The 21,524-nt window shown below is 41.0% G+C and overlaps 2 long non-coding RNA genes across 4 annotated transcripts in view; both read right to left on the bottom strand.

Moving 5' to 3' along the window:
- The window catches only part of LOC308481690, a 140,739-nt gene that overhangs the window by 97,202 nt on the left and 22,013 nt on the right, over positions 1 to 21,524 (bottom strand). The window lies entirely within an intron of this gene.
- LOC308481709 lies at positions 15,136 to 21,180 on the bottom strand. Of its 2 annotated transcripts, none has more exons than XR_013988834.1 (3): positions 20,982 to 21,180; positions 16,403 to 16,591; positions 15,136 to 15,383 (listed from the first exon to the last, which is right to left on the bottom strand). It is a non-coding gene; the product is annotated as an uncharacterized lncRNA (long non-coding RNA). The 2 variants fall into 2 exon arrangements; XR_013988835.1 differs by lacking the exon at positions 15,136 to 15,383 and adding an exon at positions 15,428 to 15,437.

The following is a 21,524-nucleotide window of genomic DNA, read 5'->3' as shown; positions in this document are numbered from 1 at the left end:
CACTGATTTCAAAACTGCAGTGATATTTTTATTTTTATTTATTAGAATTCTCAAGCAACGCCATGTACAAGGCTGCTTGTGTGTGTGCTGTGCAAAGCAGCAGTTGAATGATCTGTTGGGCATTATGGAACAATGGAAAGAAAGAACAATAAAATTTCTGTAAGTGAGAATAGGGACATTGTTCCTAGCATGACCATAATACTCATGGTCTCCCATCAACCTAGAGCTACAGGAGAACAAAGATCTTAGAGGACCTCTTCTCAGAAATCAGTATGATGTCTGGCATTATTTACAATTTATTCCAGAGTTCATTTACAAAAAACACAGTTGGTTCCTGTTAAGTCAATAGTGGGATAGCTTCACAGACATTTAAATGTAGAAGAATCCTTGCTGACATCTCTACATGAGTCCTTGACTTTCAGTGCCTTTTGGAAAGAAGAAATGGCCAGGAAACATTCAAATGTAGAATATCAAAGCTACTCTATTGTAGGTTAAACATCTGCTGAAAAACTGACTTTGTTATTTAACTTTTATGAAGAAAAACACCCAACGTTAGTGAATACATTTGTCAATAGGTCTTCTTTCCCAACTGTGCTCTAAATTGTTAGACAGAATTCCACAGTGAATAGGAAGACACACAGGGCTCAGTCTGTGCAACAACATAAGACTAACCACACAGGTTCTTTCAGAGTTAACAAGCACATAGAATTGCAGATGCTTATCTGAACCATATCCAAACTTTCCAAAGCCCTTAAGACTGGTAAATTGGGCATGAAATCTCATGAGGCTTTCAAGCAAGATTTCATGGACTTCCTGCTTGCAGCCAAAAGTACAACAATAATGAGAATGGGATACATCAGCAATTTGTTTTAATGATCCTAGTTAAAAAGCAAACAGGTGAGCAGCTGTATGTTCTTCTTTGCTTCAAAATGTATTATATTAGCCATATTCCTGTGCATGTAATGCTGAGTCTGGCACAACTGTACTGGCTATCAGTTAGTTCCCAGGCTCAATTCAAAGTGCTGTTTTTGACCTATAAAGCCTTATACAGCTCAGAACCCCAGCACCTCAGGAACCACCTCTCCCCACATAAATTAACTTTGACCCTGCAGTCAGCATCTGAAGCCCTTTTGTGTGTGTTCCCTCCACAGGAGGTTTGGAGGGTGACAACATGAAAACAGGCTTTTTCAATCATGCCCCTCCCTCTGTTTGTGGAATGTTCTCCCCAGGGAGATATGGTTGGTGCCCCTCTCATCTATCCTTGGGCAAGACTTTTATCACAATGGGGTCATTCACGTCCGATTGGTCTGTGTGCTTGACACATTAACTTCTGCTCATTCCCAGTCATGGATATTCATTGTGATACCACTGTTTGGCAAATATGTCAGTGGATTTTGATAGAATGTCTCTAGAACATTAAAAAGAACTTTGATAAGCTTGCTGCTCCATACCCAGACTTAACCATACAGTGGTGCCTCGCAAGACGAAATTAATCCGTTCTGCAAGTCTCTTCGTCTTGCGGTTTTTTCGTCTTGCGAAGCACGGCTATTAGCGGCTTAGAGGCTATTAGTGGCTTAGCGGCTATTAACGGCTTAGCGGCTATTAGTGGCTTAGCGGCTATTAACGGCTTAGCGGCTTAGCGGCTATTAGCGGCTTTAAGAAAAAGGAAACAAACTCGCAAGAACTCGCAAGACGTTTCGTCTTGCAAAGCAAGCCCATAGGGAAATTCGTCTTGCGGAACGACTCAAAAAACGGAAAACTCTTTCGTCTAGCGAGTTTTTCGTCTTGCGGGGCACCACTGTAATTTGGTCTCAGCTGTTGGAAAGGCGTTGCTGGCATGCTTTGCCTGACCTATTAACAGATAGTGATATGGCACCCTGCCATCACCTTTAACCAGGAGGTCTTGTTCTGTAGCAACAGGGTACACCTTTCCCATGCTGGCATGATATCTGGTTGAATAGTATTACAGAGGGCATCAGGGATTGGTTGCAGGTGTGAGGGTGTTGGTGGTGAGCCATTTGGGCTCAAGTGGCAGTTAGGCACTGGGTAAAGCAATTGGGTGTGGATCCTGTCCAATGCCCAGACGTGGGATTGGGCCATGCCACGACCCCAATGGGGACTCCTTGGGGTGCCCCTATTTGATGTAAGTTATAGGGCTCCCCTAGTGGTGGTTTACCCTTAGTTGGACTCCCTGCAGATGGCGGGAGTCGAGATAATAGCCTGGCTTCACCCAATGCCTAAGCCAAACCACTCACATCTGTAACCCATAAAGTTGTAGCCTATTTGATCCCATAAACTTAAATACTCGTGTCCGTGTGTTTATTAATCTCTAGGGAACTGCGAGTCACGGGGCCTTGGCACGCAAGTCTGCTCACCCTTCTCAGTGAGCGGTGTTGCAGCCAGGTATCCAGGTCCCTGCTGTGATCCGGCTTAGGGGCAGGGGCATGACGCCCACTTGTGCCAACCCCAGCCGTGTCACCAGCACTGGGCAGAGCCATGCCAAGAATGGCTCTGCTGGCCAATCATTGCCAGCAAGGGGTGTGGCCATGGGAGATTTAACCGCGGTGTGGCCATGGCAGTCTCCTCTCTCTTCCCATTTTGCCGGATCTCCCAACCCACCTGCAGATATTCTACTAGCACTTGTGCAAGAGTTCACAAAAAAGCAGCACTAATACAGTTCTCCTTTCCCACATGGTTCTTTTTTTTTTTTTTTTTACTGATAAATTTTTATTGGTATTATACATATATACATATAAACTTATACAAAGTCCAATACTTGAATTACACATAATATATTCATTCCATAAATCATAAATACATTTATTTTAGGCTCTGCCAAGCCTTGAACTTCCTTCCACTCCTTTGGTAAGTATCAAATAGACTTTATATTCACGTATTTTATCTCTTTTACATAATAACCTTTTACTGTTAGAGTTATTCCAATCCCGCCAGTGTCGTTTAAAGTTTAGTCCCAATATATATCCAATATTTAATCCAATTATCATGAAATTTCTGTTCATCTTGATCTCTTATTCTTCCTGTTATTCTAGCGAGCTCGGCATAATTTGTTAATTTAATCTGCCAATCACTTATATTAGGTATGGCGTCCGTTTTCCAATTTTGTGCTAACATGATTCTTGGGGCTGTTGTGGCATATAAAAATAGTACCTTATCTTCTTTTTTGATTTCTTTACCTGTCATTCCTAGCAGAAAGGCTTCGGTTTTTTTGGGAAACGTGTATTTAAAAATTTTTTTAAGCTCGTTATAAATCAATTCCCAAAAGCCTTTCACTTTGCTGCATAACCACCACATATGGTAGAAGTCACCATCTACTTCTCCACATTTCCAACATCTTTTGTTCTTTAACCTATAGATCTTAGCCAGTTTCACTGGTGTGAGGTACCACCTAAATATCATTTTCCACATATTTTCCCTTAATGCCATACATGCCGTGAACTTCATGTTAGTATTCCATAATTCTAGCCATCTCTCAAAATCGATGTTATAGCCGATGTCTATTGCCCACTTAGTCATAACCTCCTTCACCTCCTCGTCTTTTGTATACCACTCCAATAAAATATCGTATATTCTAGACAGTATTTTGTTCTTTCCTTCAACAACTTCCACATTAAATTTGGATTTTTTATCTTCGAATCCTATTTTCTTTTTATCTTCTTTTAACAAGTCATTTACCTGGTGGTATTGCAACCACCCAGTAAATGAGTTTTTAATCTCTTCATAGGGTCTAAGTTTTATACCTTGATCCGTTTTCCTAGTCAGTTCTTCATAGGTAGGATTCTTCCCTTCCATATTAACTTTTTTGACCGTTAACACCTCTGTTGGTGAGATCCACCAGGGTGTCTTCCTTTCCAATAGGTTTTTATTTCTTTCCCATACTTGGAATATTGGCCCTCTAAAAATATGGTTTAAAAAGCCTCTATGTACTTTCACCTTTTCATACCACAGGTACGAGTGCCACCCGTACCTGTTATCGAAGCCTTCAAGATCCAAGATGTCTCTGTTTTCTAGCGTTATCCAGTCTTTCAACCACAATAAACACGCCGCCTCATAGTATAAACATAAGTCCGGAAGGGAGAAACCCCCTCTTTCTTTTTTATCTACCAGTATTTTCATTTTTATTCGCGGTCTTTTTCCCTGCCAGATGTATCTCGCCAAGGCTCTTTGCCATTCTTTACATTGCTTTAAACCTTTAAGTACCGGGATGGTTTGAAATAAAAATAACATTCTAGGCACATGGTTCTTTGGATCCAAGCCATTATCTTATCACTTGCAAATTGAATAATGATAACATCCAGACAACCATTATCACAAGCTTGACAAATTTGGCATTTATTTGACTGTCATATATAATTTTGATGCCTATTACTTTTCTAACATTAACTCTGATGTCTTCCTTATGTAACTGAATTATTCTGTTTATTCCTATCATCCTATACCATACATGCCTAAGACAATGTTTGCTTCTTCATGCCTTCTACATTTCCCTTTCATTGTTTTTGCTGTTGCTCTCCTTGGTTTTGTTCCTACTTAAATATGTAATTAAATATTTTTTTAAGAAAGAAAGAAAAAAGATACTACAGTGGTACCTCTGGTTACGTACTTAATTTGTTCCGGAGGTCCGTTCTTAACCTGAAACTGTTCTTAACCTGAAGCACCACTTTAGCTAATGGGGCCTCCTGCTGCCACCGCACTGCCAGAGCACGATTTCTGTTCTCATCCTGAAGCAAAGTTCTTAACCCGAGGTACTATTTCAGGGTTAGCAGAGTCTGTAACCTGAAGAGTATGTAACCTGAAGCGTATGTAACCCGAGGTACCACTGTATATTAAGGATAATATATTAACCCCAGTGTTTGTAGTACATGAATAACCAGAATTTATAAAGATACTTAAGTAATCTGTGAAGACCTCTCAGCAAACACACACATAACTGTATTATTCTCTGCAAATAAAATGGTAAAGGAGCCCTTTTAAAAGCATTCATTTGGGATTATGTCCTTTGTTAGGAAGCTTGTTGGAATAATGCTGCCAATTTCTTATAATTTTATATCAAATCTTCCTCTGAAAAACAGCCATGTGCATCTTTAGATTTGTCTATTCATGGTAAAAATTTGTATATGGCTCTTCCTTCTTAAAAATTTGTGAAGCATAGAATGAAACGGAAGCATACCTACCATATCCATGCATTTTTAGCTTACACAACAAAATAACTATTGATTAAATTGCCTATATTAGGGTCTATATTATGCCCCCATACCTAATCCAGGCTGGCCTGGACAACACCCAACTTGGATACACCATCAAATCAATTCGAGTAAACACTGCATCCCTCTCTGAATCTGGTGCACAGCCCTAATATATATGCCATGTCTAATAAATGGCATGTGGGTGTTTACTTTCTGAATTAGTTCAAATACATATAATTCTAATGGTCTAAACTGAACTGTGCCACTGAGAGAAATTAATTTAATAGTAAAACATCATCATCCAGTCTGAAAAACAAAAGGGAAATGCAGGCTCCTACAATTCAACTTATTTATTCGTTTAGCATTTTTCTTTATTTTACTTTTCTGCCAGAAGGAGGCCTTCAAAGTAGCTTACAGACATGAAACCACAATACAACATCACAAAAAATGTTTTAAAACATATGTAGGGGCAAGTTGTCAATAACTCTAATGCAGAAGTCTTTCTCAACCTGGGGCATGCTGGCTGGGGCACATGGGAGTTGTCGTGTGAGTTCTGAGGGACATCAAGTTGAGGAAGACCGTAATCCAGTGGCAAAACCAATAATAAAGAGCTAAGCAGAAAAAATCACTCAGGGTACGGGCTCAGCAAAATACTGTCTGCACAGTGGAGTGCAAAGTCTGCAGTGTGGAAGACATATGAGCCTCTAGGGGAAGGGAGTTCCACAGTCTGAGAGTAGTTGTCTTGAGTCACTGCTAATTGCACCTCTGATGACAGCAGGCACCAAAACAGCTGACAATTTCAACACAGAGGCAGGTTAGTATTGGAAAGCACAGTCCTTAAAATATCCTGGACTCAAACTACACAGGGCTTTAAAGGTCATAACCAGCACTTTGAATTGAGATTGAAAGCAAAATTCTCTCCGCTAAATTAGATCCCTCCCCGCTCAAAGCTTGACCTTTTGAAATATGCCTACCTCCATAGCATCTGCGCAACAGCTAAAAGCCGTTTTTAAAAAATAACCAGCAAGGGTGCAACACTTCTCTACATTAGTCATACGGCAAGGATATCAAGCATGCAGCTTGATACAACGGTAGTGTGTTAGAACATTTAAATATCTTTTCTGTTTGGGGGGAATATCTACCAGCAAAAAGCTTAAGACAAGCAGCACTGTGTGCTTTCAGGTTTATCTGCTTCATCTACTACTCTTATTTCCCCCATATTTTCAGTTCAGTTCAATGTGTGTGAGAGCTTCAGTGTCATTCTCTTAAGATTTCATTTCCATCCAATATAGTTGAGTGAGAAGTGAATGTTACCGTTGTCCTTTTCAGTAAATTATGCTCACAATATAGGAAGACATGCTGGTTTCTGTCTTGACAAAACTAAAGCAAAATCATTAGAAGCAGATGACTTCATTTCAATACTGGGGCACCAGCTATATTAGATGATGCCAAAGGTCTTAACCTTGTGACCTTCAACATAGTGCTGCAAAGCTAACTCAGTTGAACATCTGTGATACATTTCCAAAACCATTCAGTGTTGTTGTTTTTTTAAATTATAACCCCTTGATTAAACAAGTGCCCTTACCAGTACAATGTATTGAAAATAACAGTGTCTTTTGAAAAGGAAATATTTACCTTAATTGTCTCAGAAAGTAATATGTCATGTTTGAATTTTTGCAGTAATTTGACATTTATTATCTTAGATCGATCTCACACAAAAAACAATTAATGAAATGATAATCAGTTGGTATATTTACTAGGGGTTAGTGGGCTGTGCTCAGGAGAAATAGAGAGTGCATTACCATTAGCTGGACCTATTTCATACAGAAACTGGGATGCTGCAAGATTTAATGTGAGCAGGGTGTTTTTACATGTGTGTCACCCAGGGAAGCTGAAGTAATGAAACCCAAGCATAGGTAAACTCCCATAGCAAAAACAATTAGCAATTTTTAAAATGTTGATAATGGTATTTACAAACCTACATCTCTACCATTTTGAAATCTTAGCTACTATGGCCACTATCTAACAAGTTTTTAATGAATATTCTGGAAGAGTTTGCCTGCAAATTAAGCTCTATTTTATACAGTGTTTTAAGGGAAGTAGTATAAGGCACAAATGGAACCTGTAATTAAACATTGCAGTGGAACATTATCTCCAGATGTGGTCCTGTTCAGCGCTCTGGCCAATTCCGAGCAGGAGCTTTGTAGAACTTCCCAGAACTCTCTGGAGGAGGGAGAGGTCAGGAGAAGGAAAGAAGAAGAAAGACTCCCAAGGCCTTTCCTCCACTGTATTATATTGTGCTAGAGGACTTGTGCATGTCTGATGAGTCCTCCATGTATGTAGAAAGTGCTAATTTGTTTTTGGATGGCCCCATTTTGTTTCTAAACTGATGAGCACTCAATCACTTGAGTTTGCTATTAGAAGCAATTATATAAAAATGATTTAAATGGAACCAATAATGATTTGCATTTATACTTAACTACTGTAGGGACGCGGGTGGCGCTGTGGGTAAAAACTCAACGCCTAGGACTTGCCGATCGCATGGTCAGCGGTTCGAATCCCCGCGGCGGGGTGAGCTCCCGTCGTTCGGTCCCAGCTCCTGCCCACCTAGCAGTTCGAAAGCACCCTTAAGTGCAAGTAGATAAATAGGTACCGCTTTATAGCGGGAAGGTAAACGGCGTTTCCGTGTGCTGCTCTGGTGCCGGTTCGCCAGAGCAGCTTCATCACGCTGGCCACGTGACCCGGAAGTGTCTGCGGACAGCGCTGGCTCCCGGCCTATAGAGTGAGATGAGCACACAACCCTAGAGTCTGTCAAGACTGGCCTGTACGGGCAGGGGTACCTTTACCTTTACCTTTTTGCCTTTTTACTGTATTACTACTATGAAATGCAGTTCACATAAGATTGTGAAACAATTGCTCAACTGACGCAAGAACTATTCAGGTTCTTGCCTCTTTACTTACCCATGTAATATTTCTGTACTACTTAAAATGTGTCAGGGATGTGGCTGAATTGAACACCTGCGAAGAGCCAGACTCTGGAGATGAAGTACAGAGCCAGTACAGAGGCAGACAGAGTCTGACTCTGGAGACGAGCAGGAGTGGGTTACCCCGGCCCACCGTCATCAGGAGTTGCCAGACACAGAAAGCTCACAGACAGAGGGAAGGGAGGAGATAGATGGCATTGAGGGTGTTGCTATGCAACCAGGAGAAAGGCAGCATTTAGAGGCTTCTTCTTTTGATAGCGGGGGGGGGGAGTTCAACCACCTTCTCCCCGAACTAGAAGAGCTGAAAGGGTTAAAATGCAACAGAAGTGAAAGAAAGGAAGAACTGGGCTTTGGTGCCCTTCGTGCTGTGACAGGGGCGGAGACTCTGAGTGACCAACTTGTAGCTAATGGTGGCAGGCTCAGAGCTGCTCTTTGGATTTAAATTGTAAATAAACGTACATAAAACTGCCAGAGACTCATTAATTGCTTATTGGAGCTTGCTTGCCTGCCTGAGATCATTACAAAATGGCAGTTTGCTTTCACTCAAATACTATGGAATTTTCTAGTAAATAAATAGATACACACAGACCAGGTTTAGTATTGTATTCGGTGGTGTCCCTTGCACAGATGGAAGGGCTTTTGAATCAGTGGAAGCTTCTGTCAGGAGAACAGGGAGGAAGGCCATTTTTGCCCATTTCCTCTCTCTTCACGCCACCTCCCAACCCTCTGAAGCAAAATTTGCTTCCCCTCATTTCTACTAATAGAAACCTCCTCTGAACTGAAGAGCCTTCTGTCCACATGAAAGACACCATTGGATACAAATCTTTCTATGGAAAGCCAAAAATATTTCTTAATTGTTGAATCGTTTAGCAGCCTCCATAATTTCAAGGTGGAGGTGGATGAGCTAGATGCACTTCTAGAAGCACCTGCATGGAATTTTTGCCCCAGAAGCTCCTGAAGAAGGGTATGTTTTGTTGAAATATTTAATGTATTTTCAGGAGAGCTGCATTGAAATTAGAAGCAAAACAGCACCAGCTGTAGTAATTTGTGTGGCACGGGGCTGTGTCTCAGCTGAACTGATATGTTAAGTATGGATTCTTTGTGGCAGAAAATTTGGCAAGAGAATGAGCAACACTTACTGTGACTCCCTGCTGATACTCTTAGACTGTAATAGTTTGTTCCTGTTCTGGGTCACATTCATGAGGGGCAAAAAACTTTGACACAAACACCCCTCCAGATCACTGTGTTGTACATTGCTTGTCTGTCACTGGCTGAGAAATATTCACAAGATATACTTAGCCTGTCAAAATTCAGATACCATATATAGGAAAAGCAAAACGAAATCATATTTAATTATAATTAACTCACAACATGCAAACAGTAGATGCTTCTGATTGCTTGGTGCCTTTTTAGTGAAACTGATACATATTAGATCATATCCAAAGGAATGATTTATATTCTACCAATGTATTTTATCCTTCACTTTCCAAGTGGGCAGTCACTTAAACAGTATGCTGGGGATAAACGGATCACTAACCGTACAAACTACCTGCACTTGAAGAGGTGCAATCTAGGTTCATGGTAAAGCTGTTAAATGCCCACTTGATCACAGTGTTGGCAAATTTTAAAATAAACAATAAATAAAATACCATTCAACCAAAACCTAGTAAACTGCGTTTGGAGAAACTCAAAGGTTTAAGTGAGTCATTCCCAAATCAAATTTTAAGGTCATCTTCCCAAACTGTAGGTATCATTTTCCATACCCAACTTTCTTTGGTCAATCTTTATAGAGCACATACAGAGGCACACACCTCTGAATCATGTAGACTATGTAAAAAAAAGTTATGAGTAGGAATTTGCATTTGGGTAATCAATCAGCACATTCACTATTCATAGCTTGTAATGCAAATAAAATGTTGGTACAAAAATGGTCCCATTGCTTAACTTTAAGAAGCATACAGGTGAGATGAGGCTGGTAAAATGAAAGGCCATATTCTGGGTAACCTGGTTTATATCACTATAAAAAATTACACATTGAGCCAGAGATGAGCCATTTCTTCATGTAAATCAAAAGACAAACAATAGCCACTGTGTCAAACTTTACAAAACATACTGATATCTTTTTCTTTAAGATGACGATCCCAAGAAATTCTTCTTCTTCTTTGGCGATCACTTGCACCGGAGTAAAATTGTCTTGCATGAACATGGTCCTAACACAGGGGTCTGCAACCCGCGGCTCCGGAGCCGCATGTGGCTCTTTTACACCTTTGCCGCGGGTCCGGGGCGGATACTAGCGAGGGGAGGAGGCGCATTGTGCGCCCCGACACTCCCCACTGTGGCGGGCCCTGTACTGGCTGTGACGTCGCATGGGGGCGGTGCGTGCGTTAGTCACGCACCGTCCCGACGTCACCTTCCCACCTGCCCGCCCGCTACATTGTAAGGGGCATGTACGCTGGTCACTGTTTTGAAGGGGAGTGAAGAACACACACACAAAAAAAATTTAACGTTTATTTCTATGAGGAGGAGTAATTCTGAGGGGTCAAACAAAGCAATAATAATAAAAGTGACAAAAAAGTTATTTTTATAATGACAAGTTTTGCGGCTCCCAGTTTTTTTTTCTTCGGAAACGGGTCCAAGTGCCTCTTTTTGTCTTAAAGGTTGCAGACCCCTGTCCTAACAGTAAGTCCATAAGTGACTGTGGAGGCCCATTCTGGATCCACACGTCCTTCCACAGTGGGGACATAGGTTTCTGGGACAGGGTTGATCATGGTGAAGGTTTGCCAAACGTGCCTTCCCTTTCGTCCTGAGTTTAAGCATCTTCAAAGTCCATGACACCTTTAGTAAAGGCTGTTCTCCAGCTGGAACGCTCACAGGTCAATGTTTCTCAGTTGTCAGTGTTTATACTACATTTTATAAATTCGCCTTGAGAAAGTCTTTAAACCTCTTTTATTGACCATCAGCATTACACTTTCCATTTTTAAGTTTGGAATAGAGTAGTTGCTTTGAAAGTTGATAATCAGGCATCCAGACAACATGGCCAGTCCAACGAAAAATCATTGCTTTGACACTGGTGATTTTTGCTTCTTCTAGTACACTGGCATTAGTTTGCCTGTCTTCCGAAGTGATATGTAACATTTTTGGGAGACACCATTGATGGAATCTTTTGAGGAATTGGAGATGGTGTTTATAAGTGGTCCATGTTTCACAAGCATACAGTAAGGTTGGTAGTACAATAGCTTTGTAAACAAACATTTTGGTTTTGTTTCCCTGCAAATGTCCCAAGAAATAATAGATTGTACAAGACCTGCTTTCAAAATCATTGATTTTAATATTTGTTGGAGTCACTCGATGTCATAATGAAAGAAAGTGCATCTGTCTTGTTTCATTGAGATCATAGACTGATTTTTGTTGCACCATTAATAATTTTTAGTCCTTTGTAACTTTTGGATTTCTAATCCCACCATTTGGCCTTTTCCATGACCCAGAAGGTATTGCAAGCCTTCTAAGTATCAGGGTGTTAATGAGTTAAATAGAACCCTTGAAGTCTTCAAACATATCAAGGTGGGATGAAACAGATTTCCCTATATGGATACAACTTTTATTTATATGTTACTTTTCCACACAAGTATTCTCAATGCTGTATGCCAAGGAAACGTTAGGACACAGAAAAATAAAAGGTAAAAACAGATAGTATTCAAGAACAAATAAGGAACAAGACCAACAACAATCAGCAGTCTAATGCCCTAGCTTTCAAAGACATGACGTAATAAAAAGCATTTATCTGTTTCTCAAAGGAAACAAGTAAGGTAGACAAGCAGACTTCCCAGGAGATAGCATTAATTCCCACAGATCCAGGGCCACCACAAAGAAAGCCTTGCTCCTAGAGCTAATCTGGCACATTTAGGGGGAATATGACCATATCCAAGAAGAAGGTTTACTTTTCCTTCAGCTTGTCATTCCACTGAGTTCCCTGGCATCAGGATATTTTGTCTGGAAAAGGGTTTGTTTCTCTTCCTCTCCTAGTGTCAATCATCCACCAAAACAACAAAGGCAGTTTCTGTACCCAAACCAAAATCCAGTCTATGGACCTTTCGTACACTGTCAAACAGGTGAATATACTTCCAAATATTATCAGCCCTACAAACTCTGTTGTGAAAATGGATATAGGCTCTTTCTATTCATTTTTCCCTAACAAGCAACCAGTACTTTCAGAGAAAAGAGAATCATGCATAGCATTGAAAATGCTGCTGCATGCAAGAGGTCCTGGATTGGGGCCAGTATGCGATAAACAACTGCTTTTCCCGGCTAAGGAATGGGTCTTCTCTTTCTGCTGCCGAGTAACAGGGCATAAAATATATTCATGTTGCTATGGGGCTAACAGACCCACCCTGTGCTGTAGGAATTCCAAAACATACTGTTATCTAACCTCAATATTTTTAATGTGATTAAAGTTCTCTACATATGTCTTGTGAAATCCAAGCATAGAAGCAAGAAGTATTGGTTGTTCCAACAAGCTATGGCTTATGAAGAACAAATAAGACAAATATTAACTTTGGTGGTGGGAATCCTCCCCATTTTAACAATTTTTATTAGCTTAACTTCAGCCTTTTCCTCCCTTACACAAGAGATACATGGAGATAAAACAAGCACACCTAAAAAGGCATTTTGGTTCCAGCTGGAACATCTTGCCTCCTGGAGACTTACCAATGGGATATGCATTTGAACTAATTTTATAAGTTGTCCTTGGACCGAGGACTTGATTGAGTGGACTTGAATTTTAGCATTTGTGATGTTTTTACTGATTTAGAGTGTAGAGTGGCCATTTTTTTATGCTTTTAATGTACTGCTACATTACACCAAGCCTAGTCTATGTCAAGAGAAGGCTTATAAATTTCACAATACAAATTGTTTCACTTGCACATTCCTCTCCTTCCACTGGAAGAATGCCTTGCAGAAAGCAGTGATTTTGGACAGGCAGGTCTCAGTTTAGTTCAAAGCAGCTTACAGAGAAAAATCTGAAATGAAACATCATTAAAACATGCATGCCATATCCTCCAAGTGTCCTGATTTTCCTGGGACAGTCCCGGAATTACAAAAACCATCCTGGCTTCTTATTTGATCCCTGAATGTCCCTATTTTCCCCATCTCTAAATTTTTCAGCTGCACGTTTTTGCATGTGTTTAGGCCACCAATTTGTTGACAGAAAACCCTGGTGCGTGAGAATCTTTTCAAGAGCAAAGCATTCGTGATTCCATATCAAGGCATCTGCAGGCATTTTGCAAAACATCTGGCAATGAGCTAACTCTTTGAAGGCCGTGAGTAGGCTTGATTCTACAGTGCATGAAAATCAGATCTCTAGTTTCTGATAAATACCAATAAAGATTTTAAAAAGTTGAAAACTATTTATCTGATCATAATTACAAAGGGAGAACGTATTGTGATGAGCTCAGGGGTGAGATTAAAAATCAGTCCCAATTACAGTGGTACCTCGGTTTTTGAGCATCTCGGAAGCCGAATGTTTCGCTTTTTGAATGCCAAAGACCCGGAAGTAATTGCTTCCATTTTCAAACGCACCTCAGAAGTCAAACAGCTTCCACTGCATGTTTTTCAATTTTCTCAATGGAAATTGCAGACGGCCCTTTGCACCTTGGTTTTCAAATGTTTCAGAAGCCAAACAGGCTACCGGAATGGATTACGTTCGAAAACTGAGGTACCACTGTATCTGCATATTGTCAGTTTAGAAGTAAATCCCACTGAGTTCAATGGGATTTTATTTTCAAGCAAGAGTTCAGAAAATGGTTTTCTAAATTTGTATGATAAACTGATGCATATGAATATAGTTCAAATTGCAAACATAAGTGTATGAGCTGGGATAGGGATTGTATACCATGCATTTTGAAAGAGTTTTTAAAGCTGTTTTTCTTCTGGTCATCTTTTTTCACTACTTATTTTCTGAAGAACCACTATCATTTATATCAAGAAAGTGTTTTTTATTCAATTTATGTTCCTTTAGGTCAGGCATGGCCAAACTCAACCCTCCAGATGTTTTGGGACTACAACTCCCACCATCCCTAGCTAACAGGACCAATGGTCAGGGATGATGTGAACTGTAGTTAGAAAACATCTGGAAGGCCGAGTTTGGCCATGCCTACTTTAGGTAGATTTACCTTCTAGCCCCTTATGCTGCAGAACGGTAGATGATTTCTATGTAAAGAAATTTAAAGTGCTAAATAATTTCCTAGTTAAATTGTCATTCAGTGTGTGCTTCCTTTTTTTTTAAATTTAAAAAGCAATTCCAGTCAACTTTCTAACAAAGGCAGTAGGTTTACTCTTAAAAGAGTCTGTGTTACAGAGATGCAAGATCGGTTTTATTATAGGCAGTTTATTAATTCTGAACACCTATGTAATCATTGCCATGCATTAAATTCAATGCATACTTTCACTTTAGCTGAAAGCTATTGACAGCGTCACTTTGTTGATTCATATACCACTGCTGAAGACGTTTCAATAAATCACAACCAAAACAGAGCCTCTTGTAGGGGGTCACCATAGTCAACTCAGCCATGGGTTAAAGAGCAAAGAGTTGTTGTTGTTTCCACTAAAAAAAAGTTTCAGAGAACTGCAATTGTGTAGAAACTCTTCCCAATTAAGCAGATAGAAAAAACACTGCTAGATATATTTTAAGGTTATACTGACAAGACAAACCCTGACAAATTGCATTGGTTTTAATTGTTATTATTATATTTCTAACCCACCCTATATCAAATGTTCTCAGGACAGGTTACAATCAATAAGATGACAACACAATATGAACCATAAAATCACTACAGAACACATATCTCTAAGAAGTCTTAGGCTGGAATTAGATTTACAAGAGCCACTGGCCTGGCACCAAATGTAATAACAACAATAATAATAAATTAATAAAATTTTATTTATATCCCACCATCCCTAGCTGAAGCTGGGCTCAGAGCGGCCGATGTAGCACTCTCATGGATTGTTTTCATCTTTACCTTGCAGTACCTGCAATTTCTGCTGTGATTGCACCTCCCAATTTCTCTTCTGATATATCACATGATCACAGTTTATCAGACAGTTCATGACAGAGAGGTGGAAGGGGAACAGAGATGGAGGAGCTGCCTTTGACATCAGCCATACAATCCTCATCACGTCTTGTTCCAGACTTCTTACATTCCTTTCAAAATGACAGAAATTCATGCTGATTCAGCAGTTTCAAAGCGTGTGTGAGCTGAAACAAGTGATGCGCACACAAAGACTTGTGTAAGATGAAAGTGACCTTATTTTTTTCAGTAGTAGAGGAAGGTTTTGTGACATGTTATCCATACACACAAATGGAGGTTTTCCTAGGGTAGGGCATGACTGGGGAATCTGTTGTGTCCTTCAGATGTTGTTGGACTACACCTCCCATCTTCCCTCATCTTTGGCCATGCTAGGACTGATGAGAATTGGAATCCAACACCTGGAGGACTACATGTTACCTGTCAATGGTGCTTCCCAGCCAAAGGAATGCACACGGCAGATAGTTAAGTCTTTATTGTCAAAGATAACAACTCTACCCACACCAATCTAGCATCTAGGCAGCTATTCCCAGGTCTGCACTCTATCGAGCAGTTGTAGCAACAGGGGACAACCACCCTTCCACCAGTTTATGTACCTTCCATCCCCCCAACGGTCTGCAGGCATGCACCCAAAGACTGCACTGGCATGGCAACTTCCTCTGCTCATCCCTTTTCAATCCTGGCTCTTCACTTGTCTGACCTGCTTCTTTGTCCTCTTCTTCTGACCCATCTTGTGTTCCACCTCCAGCTCTGAAGCTTCCCCTGCCTCTGTCTCTTGCCTCCTGGCCAGTGCAGTTTCCCACAAATCAATGAGACACCCCCCCCCAGTCATACTCCATTCTCCCTTTCTCCAGTGCACACTTGTCAGCATCCTGCCAGTCCCTGACATCATCCATCTTTGTTTTAGAATGGCACATTAAGCACTGAGCCTGGAAAAAATGTTATTCAAGCATTTCCCCACAAAATGTGTTATTTTTAAATTCAGTTCTCATTACAAACGTCCATGGTACTGTACTAGCTTTTATGTAAGTTCTATATATTTAGGCTCATCTCTTGTTTATTTTCTTCCTCATGGTTGGCTAAGTAAAATTCAGGTGTGTATTTACTATGATTATGTCAAAGAAAATATACATACACAAGTGTGACATCTTCTGGATCACTCTCAAAAATTCCTTTGGACCTTTGTCATCTTGGCAGAAGCACTTGAGACTGTCCATTTTACAGATGTATGTACAGAACTGAAATCTTTCCATCTGCTTTTCTGTGTGTTTGGCCATATAACTTCAGCCAGTGTTTGGATTTCATCACAGGGGGTGCCAATTCCCTGCAGAGTCAGGAGGGAGAAAGTGTGTGAATCATCCTGAAGGATTCCAGATGTGATGTTCCCATTACCTGTTTGAGTGTATGCATTCATGAGCATTGCTCACTCCAGAAACAGGGATTGAATCCAACACAGAATTAGGCATACTTAATTCTGTGTTGTTGGATTGTAACCAGCATGTGTGTTCTCCCCCTGCCCCCACTGTGTGCCTTTTTCAAATGCATTCCATAGTTTCTTCTCATCCTGCTTGCTACTAGTTCTTTCCACAGAAACAAACTATGGGCTCCTCTAGGCAACCTGTGTACTGATCATTCATCATGATTTGCCTCCATAAATCTGTGTGTGACAGTGATGATCTTAGTAGATGACCCAATCTATGGGTGTACATGATGAAATCATACCAATGTGTATCAAAATTGTACTGTTTGCCTTTTTTATGTCCTTTCACCTGTCCATTAGCTTTTCAGGTAAGGCTATTTGCTGCGTGTGTGTGTGTGCTATCTTGGTTAAACCTAGGCCAGTTTTCTAATGCCTATTGATTAGGTGACAAGCAGCTCCCGTATAGAATATTTTCAAGGTGCAGCAGAATTCTGGTCATCAAACCACAAAACAGATTTCCCCCTTTCTTTAGGGGTGATCTTAGGCTAAATCTCATTACAGAAAATGCCTTGCCTTTCAAGCACTCTTTGCTAAGAAGCCAGAATTGCTAATGAAACCTGTTTTGTTTCATTGTGCTGTTTTCAATTATAAGAAGATTTGTAGCTTGTGAGGTGGTTTTGGAGACATTGTAAGGATTCTTTGCCTCGCTATTGCCTCCCTCCCTCATCTTTTTATTTTCACCCTTTTATCTCTATTCTGTTGTACCCCATCCCATCACGTCATGCTGCAATGGTTAAATAAACCCCTAATTCTGCCTTTTGTGAAGCTCTAATACTTTTATTTCATAAATCTTGTTTAATCCAAAAGGCTTCCTTTCATCTTCTCAATCGTCAGTTGGGTCACTACTGTTGTTTCCTATAAACAGACCCTGCAAATCCTGCATTGACTTGGGAGTTTTAGAAAAGCTTTCAAGTGTTTCTATATTGTCATTAGATCCTACTCAAACTGTCCCAAACCCACTAAATGACATATTGCTGCTCTCTTGGGCTGTGTCCACATTACCAGCCAGGTTGTTCTTTTTCTCAATTCAGATTGAAACTAAATCAGTATTTCAGAAGAAATTCCAGGATAGATATGGATTGTGGCCAACGTGTGCACACCAGGTCCAAAAAACAGCAGTTTGGGAACTGGGTGCAGTTTAGGCACTGGATGCAGAGTAAATAGGAGTTTGTACTTAGCTTCACTCTCATGCTGGCTCTTCAATTACATTCACATTTCATCCCAGCTATGCAAGAATCAGAGATACATACACCCACACATGCACACAACTCTCTATTCAGACAAGCAAGAGGCAATATAACATTTCAAGGCCATGCAAAACTACTTGCAGAGAGTGCAGAGAAGGGCTAGTCAGAGGTTTAGCCTGGGAAGAGTCCTGGGAGCCAGGAAGAACACTGGAGGGACATATTCAACCCCAGAACTGTTGCTCCCCCACCCTTTCTCTACCATGTGATGTTAATAATACTATGCAGTGTCAACATTACAACTCTTTATTCCCAGTCTAAAATATTTTGTTAAAGTTTTTAATGAACGGGCGATTAAAAGGGGGGAATTTTTTATGAAAATTGAGTAACCTATTGTTTCTTATTGTTTTAAATTATTGCTAATATGAAGGAGACTCCTAAAAAAAGATTAGTGAGTTGACTGAACACCCTTAACAAATCAAACAGCCTCTACAGGAGTTTAGAATAATAGATTCCCAAGAGAAAAGCATTACGTTGCTTGTTCTGGATTGACTCTGTAATGCAAGATGATCCTTCAATATGATCCTTATTACGGTAATTATATTCTATACTCCTCTTGTGAGCATCACTAGATAGGACTTCAAGGGTTGTTCTGACCTGCAAAGATAGCAAGACTGACGGGAACTCAGCGTGACATGAGAAAGACTAAAGCCTTTATTTCTGGCTTCCCAGGCCACCTGTTTGCCTGAAGTCTGTGTTGTGTGAAACAGCAAATATTTCTAATGGGTAATTGCTCCCTCTCCCTAAGGTCTGCACAGGTACCAGTGTACCCCCATACACCATTATCTTTTACATTTTGACTACAGATGTTTCAGTGCTGACAAATAGAATAATAGGAACGCAAGTGTCGCTGATGGGAGATCATAGGGCTATTTACTCCAAATCTCTTTCCACACAAAATATTAAACACAGTAAGTTTATTAATTAATTAATTAATAACTTTCCCCTTTGTATTATTCAGTGTGTGTGTGTGTGTGTGTCTGCATCTGTGTGTGGTACCTTCCCCATTCATTTGTGTTCCTTTTAGTATCAGATATAATCCCACCCTGGCTCTATGGCAGGAGTGAGGAAGCTGTGGCTCTTCAGATCACATCAGTCTGCTGAAAGTTGGAATCCAACTTTCTCTTGGAGAAAGGTCCTCAGCCTTTCTCTAGGAAACTGGAGGGATTCTGAAAAGTTGAATGAGCGTTTTTAAAAATCACAAAGGAAACAATGGCTGCAAACAAATATCAAATGACTTTATGATAAAATATTTAAGCTTTTTTCTGCTTTTCTGTAAAATAACACTTCAGGTATTACTTAATTAACATGGGCACTATCCCCTGGAAGTAGCCTTAATGAATGAAGGAGAGCTATGCAAAAGGTTCTGCTCATTGAAATAGGCCTTGTCATGTATAGGAAGACTGCCTATTCTCATTACATTCTTATTAAAGAGAATCTCAAAAAGTATGAGCTTAGGCAGGGTTCCTCAACCTCGGTCCTCCAGATGTTTTTGGCCTACAACTCCTATGATCCCTAGCTAGCAGGACCAGTGGTCAGGAATGATGGGAACTGTAGTCTCAAAATAGCTGGAGGGCCGAGGTTGAGGATGCCTAGTAACTCGTCTCTTTTCCATAGTGCAAATTACTGGTTATCTTATAAAACATTTATTTTCTCACACAGTTTGAGATTCAGCTTAGTACATGCATAGTTTTCCAGCTACCCTGGATGATATACAAAGAAGCACTTGAATATTTAACTTCTAGTCCAAACTAGATCCAAACATATCCCAGTGTTTGCTGTATTGTTACTAATTTACAGATGAAAATTCACTTGGTAAGTCTAAGTACATGCTGGAAGAACATCAAAAATGTTTGTTATCTTTATCAAAAGTGAGTCTAAGGGAGTAGATCAACAGGACCATGTACCGTATTTTTCGCCCTATAGGACGCACTTTTTCCCCTCCAAAAATGAAGGGGAAATGTGTGTGCATCCTACGGGGCGAATGCAGGCTTTCGCTGAAGCCTGGAGAGCGAGAGGGGGCGGTGCGCACCAACCCCTCTCGCTCTCCAGGCTTCGCGGACGTCTCCGCAAGCAGCTGAGCTCAGCGCGTCCAGGCTTCGCGGACCTCTCCGCAAGCAGCGGGAGCGCTCCCCCTGCTTGCGGAGAGTTGCCTGCACGCTGAAGCCTGCCCGCGCTGAGCTCAGCGCGTCCAGGCTTCGCGGACCTCTCCGCAAGCAGCGGGAGCGCTCCCCCTGCTTGTGGAGAGTTGCCTGCACGCTGAAGCCTGCGCGCACTGAGCTCAGCGCGTCCAGGCTTCGCGGACCTCTCCGCAAGCAGCGGGAGCGCTCCCGCTGCTTGCGGAGAGTTGCCTGCACGCTGAAGCCTGCGCGTGCTGATTTCAGCGCGTCCAGGCTTCGCGGACCTCTCCGCAAGCAGCGGGAGCCAGCGCTGGGCTCCCACTGCTTGCAGAGAGCTGCCTGTTTGGGGGCTGGGGTAGAGGGAAGCTCGGGCTTCCCCCGCCCCAGCCCTGCGCCTGGGGGAAAAATAATGTTTTTCCCTTTATTTCCCCCCCAAAAAACTAGGTGCGCCTTATAGGACGGTGCGTCCTATAGGGCGAAAAATACGGTAAATGTGATAAAGTTCTACACTACCAGCCTTTCAAAGTCCTGAAATCCCCTTTTTTATATCCTGGCTTGCAGTGGCAAAAAGCTTGAGCACCTCAACCTAACTAAACCTCTTACCTAGACCGGTTCAAACAAAACATGGAGTCAAACATAGAGCCAAACTTTGTTTAAAAGAACTACATGGCACAGTACACTAGTCTCACAATTCCAGACTGCCCCCCCCCACACAAATGCAAAATGTTTGTTATAAGGGAGCTTTTGATCTAGGAATCTCTCACCTGTATTCTAAATCCCAAGAGGACTGTACCATTTGATTCTCCTGAACATAGAGTTCTCCCAGAAACATTCGTTTACAACTGAATTAAAAATTTGCAAAATACATACAGTACTCTGGAGCAGGTCGGGCTTTTGTCTTTGTTCTCCCCCAGACATCATACCCCACTCTGCATCACAAACTGCATTTTAACACTCTCTCTCTCTGTCACTGTCTTTGTCTCTGGATCTTGGTGTCTGTCTGTCTCTCTCTATCTCTCTCTCTCTCTCTCTCTCTCACACACACACACACACAGAGAGAGAGAGAGAGAGAGTGAGTGAGAGTATGTTTCATAAGCAGTTTGTGAAGCAAGACTGGGAGAGCATTGAAGGCAAATTAAAGCCAACCCCAGTTTGCTCCCTGAATCTTGCATTTCTTTGGATCCAGGCTTTTATCATAAAGAGATACAATCACAAAGTAAGTCATCAGCACATTACATGCTTGTTCTAGATACATACTGTGTAAGATATTAAAAGATCCTCTCAATCATTAAAAAGTCTGTACAGTAAGGCAATAAAATAAAATAGGGTGAAGAGAGGCAGTGGCTCAAACTTAGGTCTACCACAGCAAAAAATAAATTCTTCTCCAGACTACATAAATTGCCAACTAGATGT

Source organism: Podarcis pityusensis (genome assembly GCF_964106645.2).
Source record: "Podarcis pityusensis genome assembly, chromosome: 7".
NCBI lineage: Eukaryota > Metazoa > Chordata > Lepidosauria > Squamata > Lacertidae > Podarcis > Podarcis pityusensis.
Note: the sequence above shows the minus strand (reverse complement) of the source record. Positions and strands in the feature narration are given on the sequence as shown.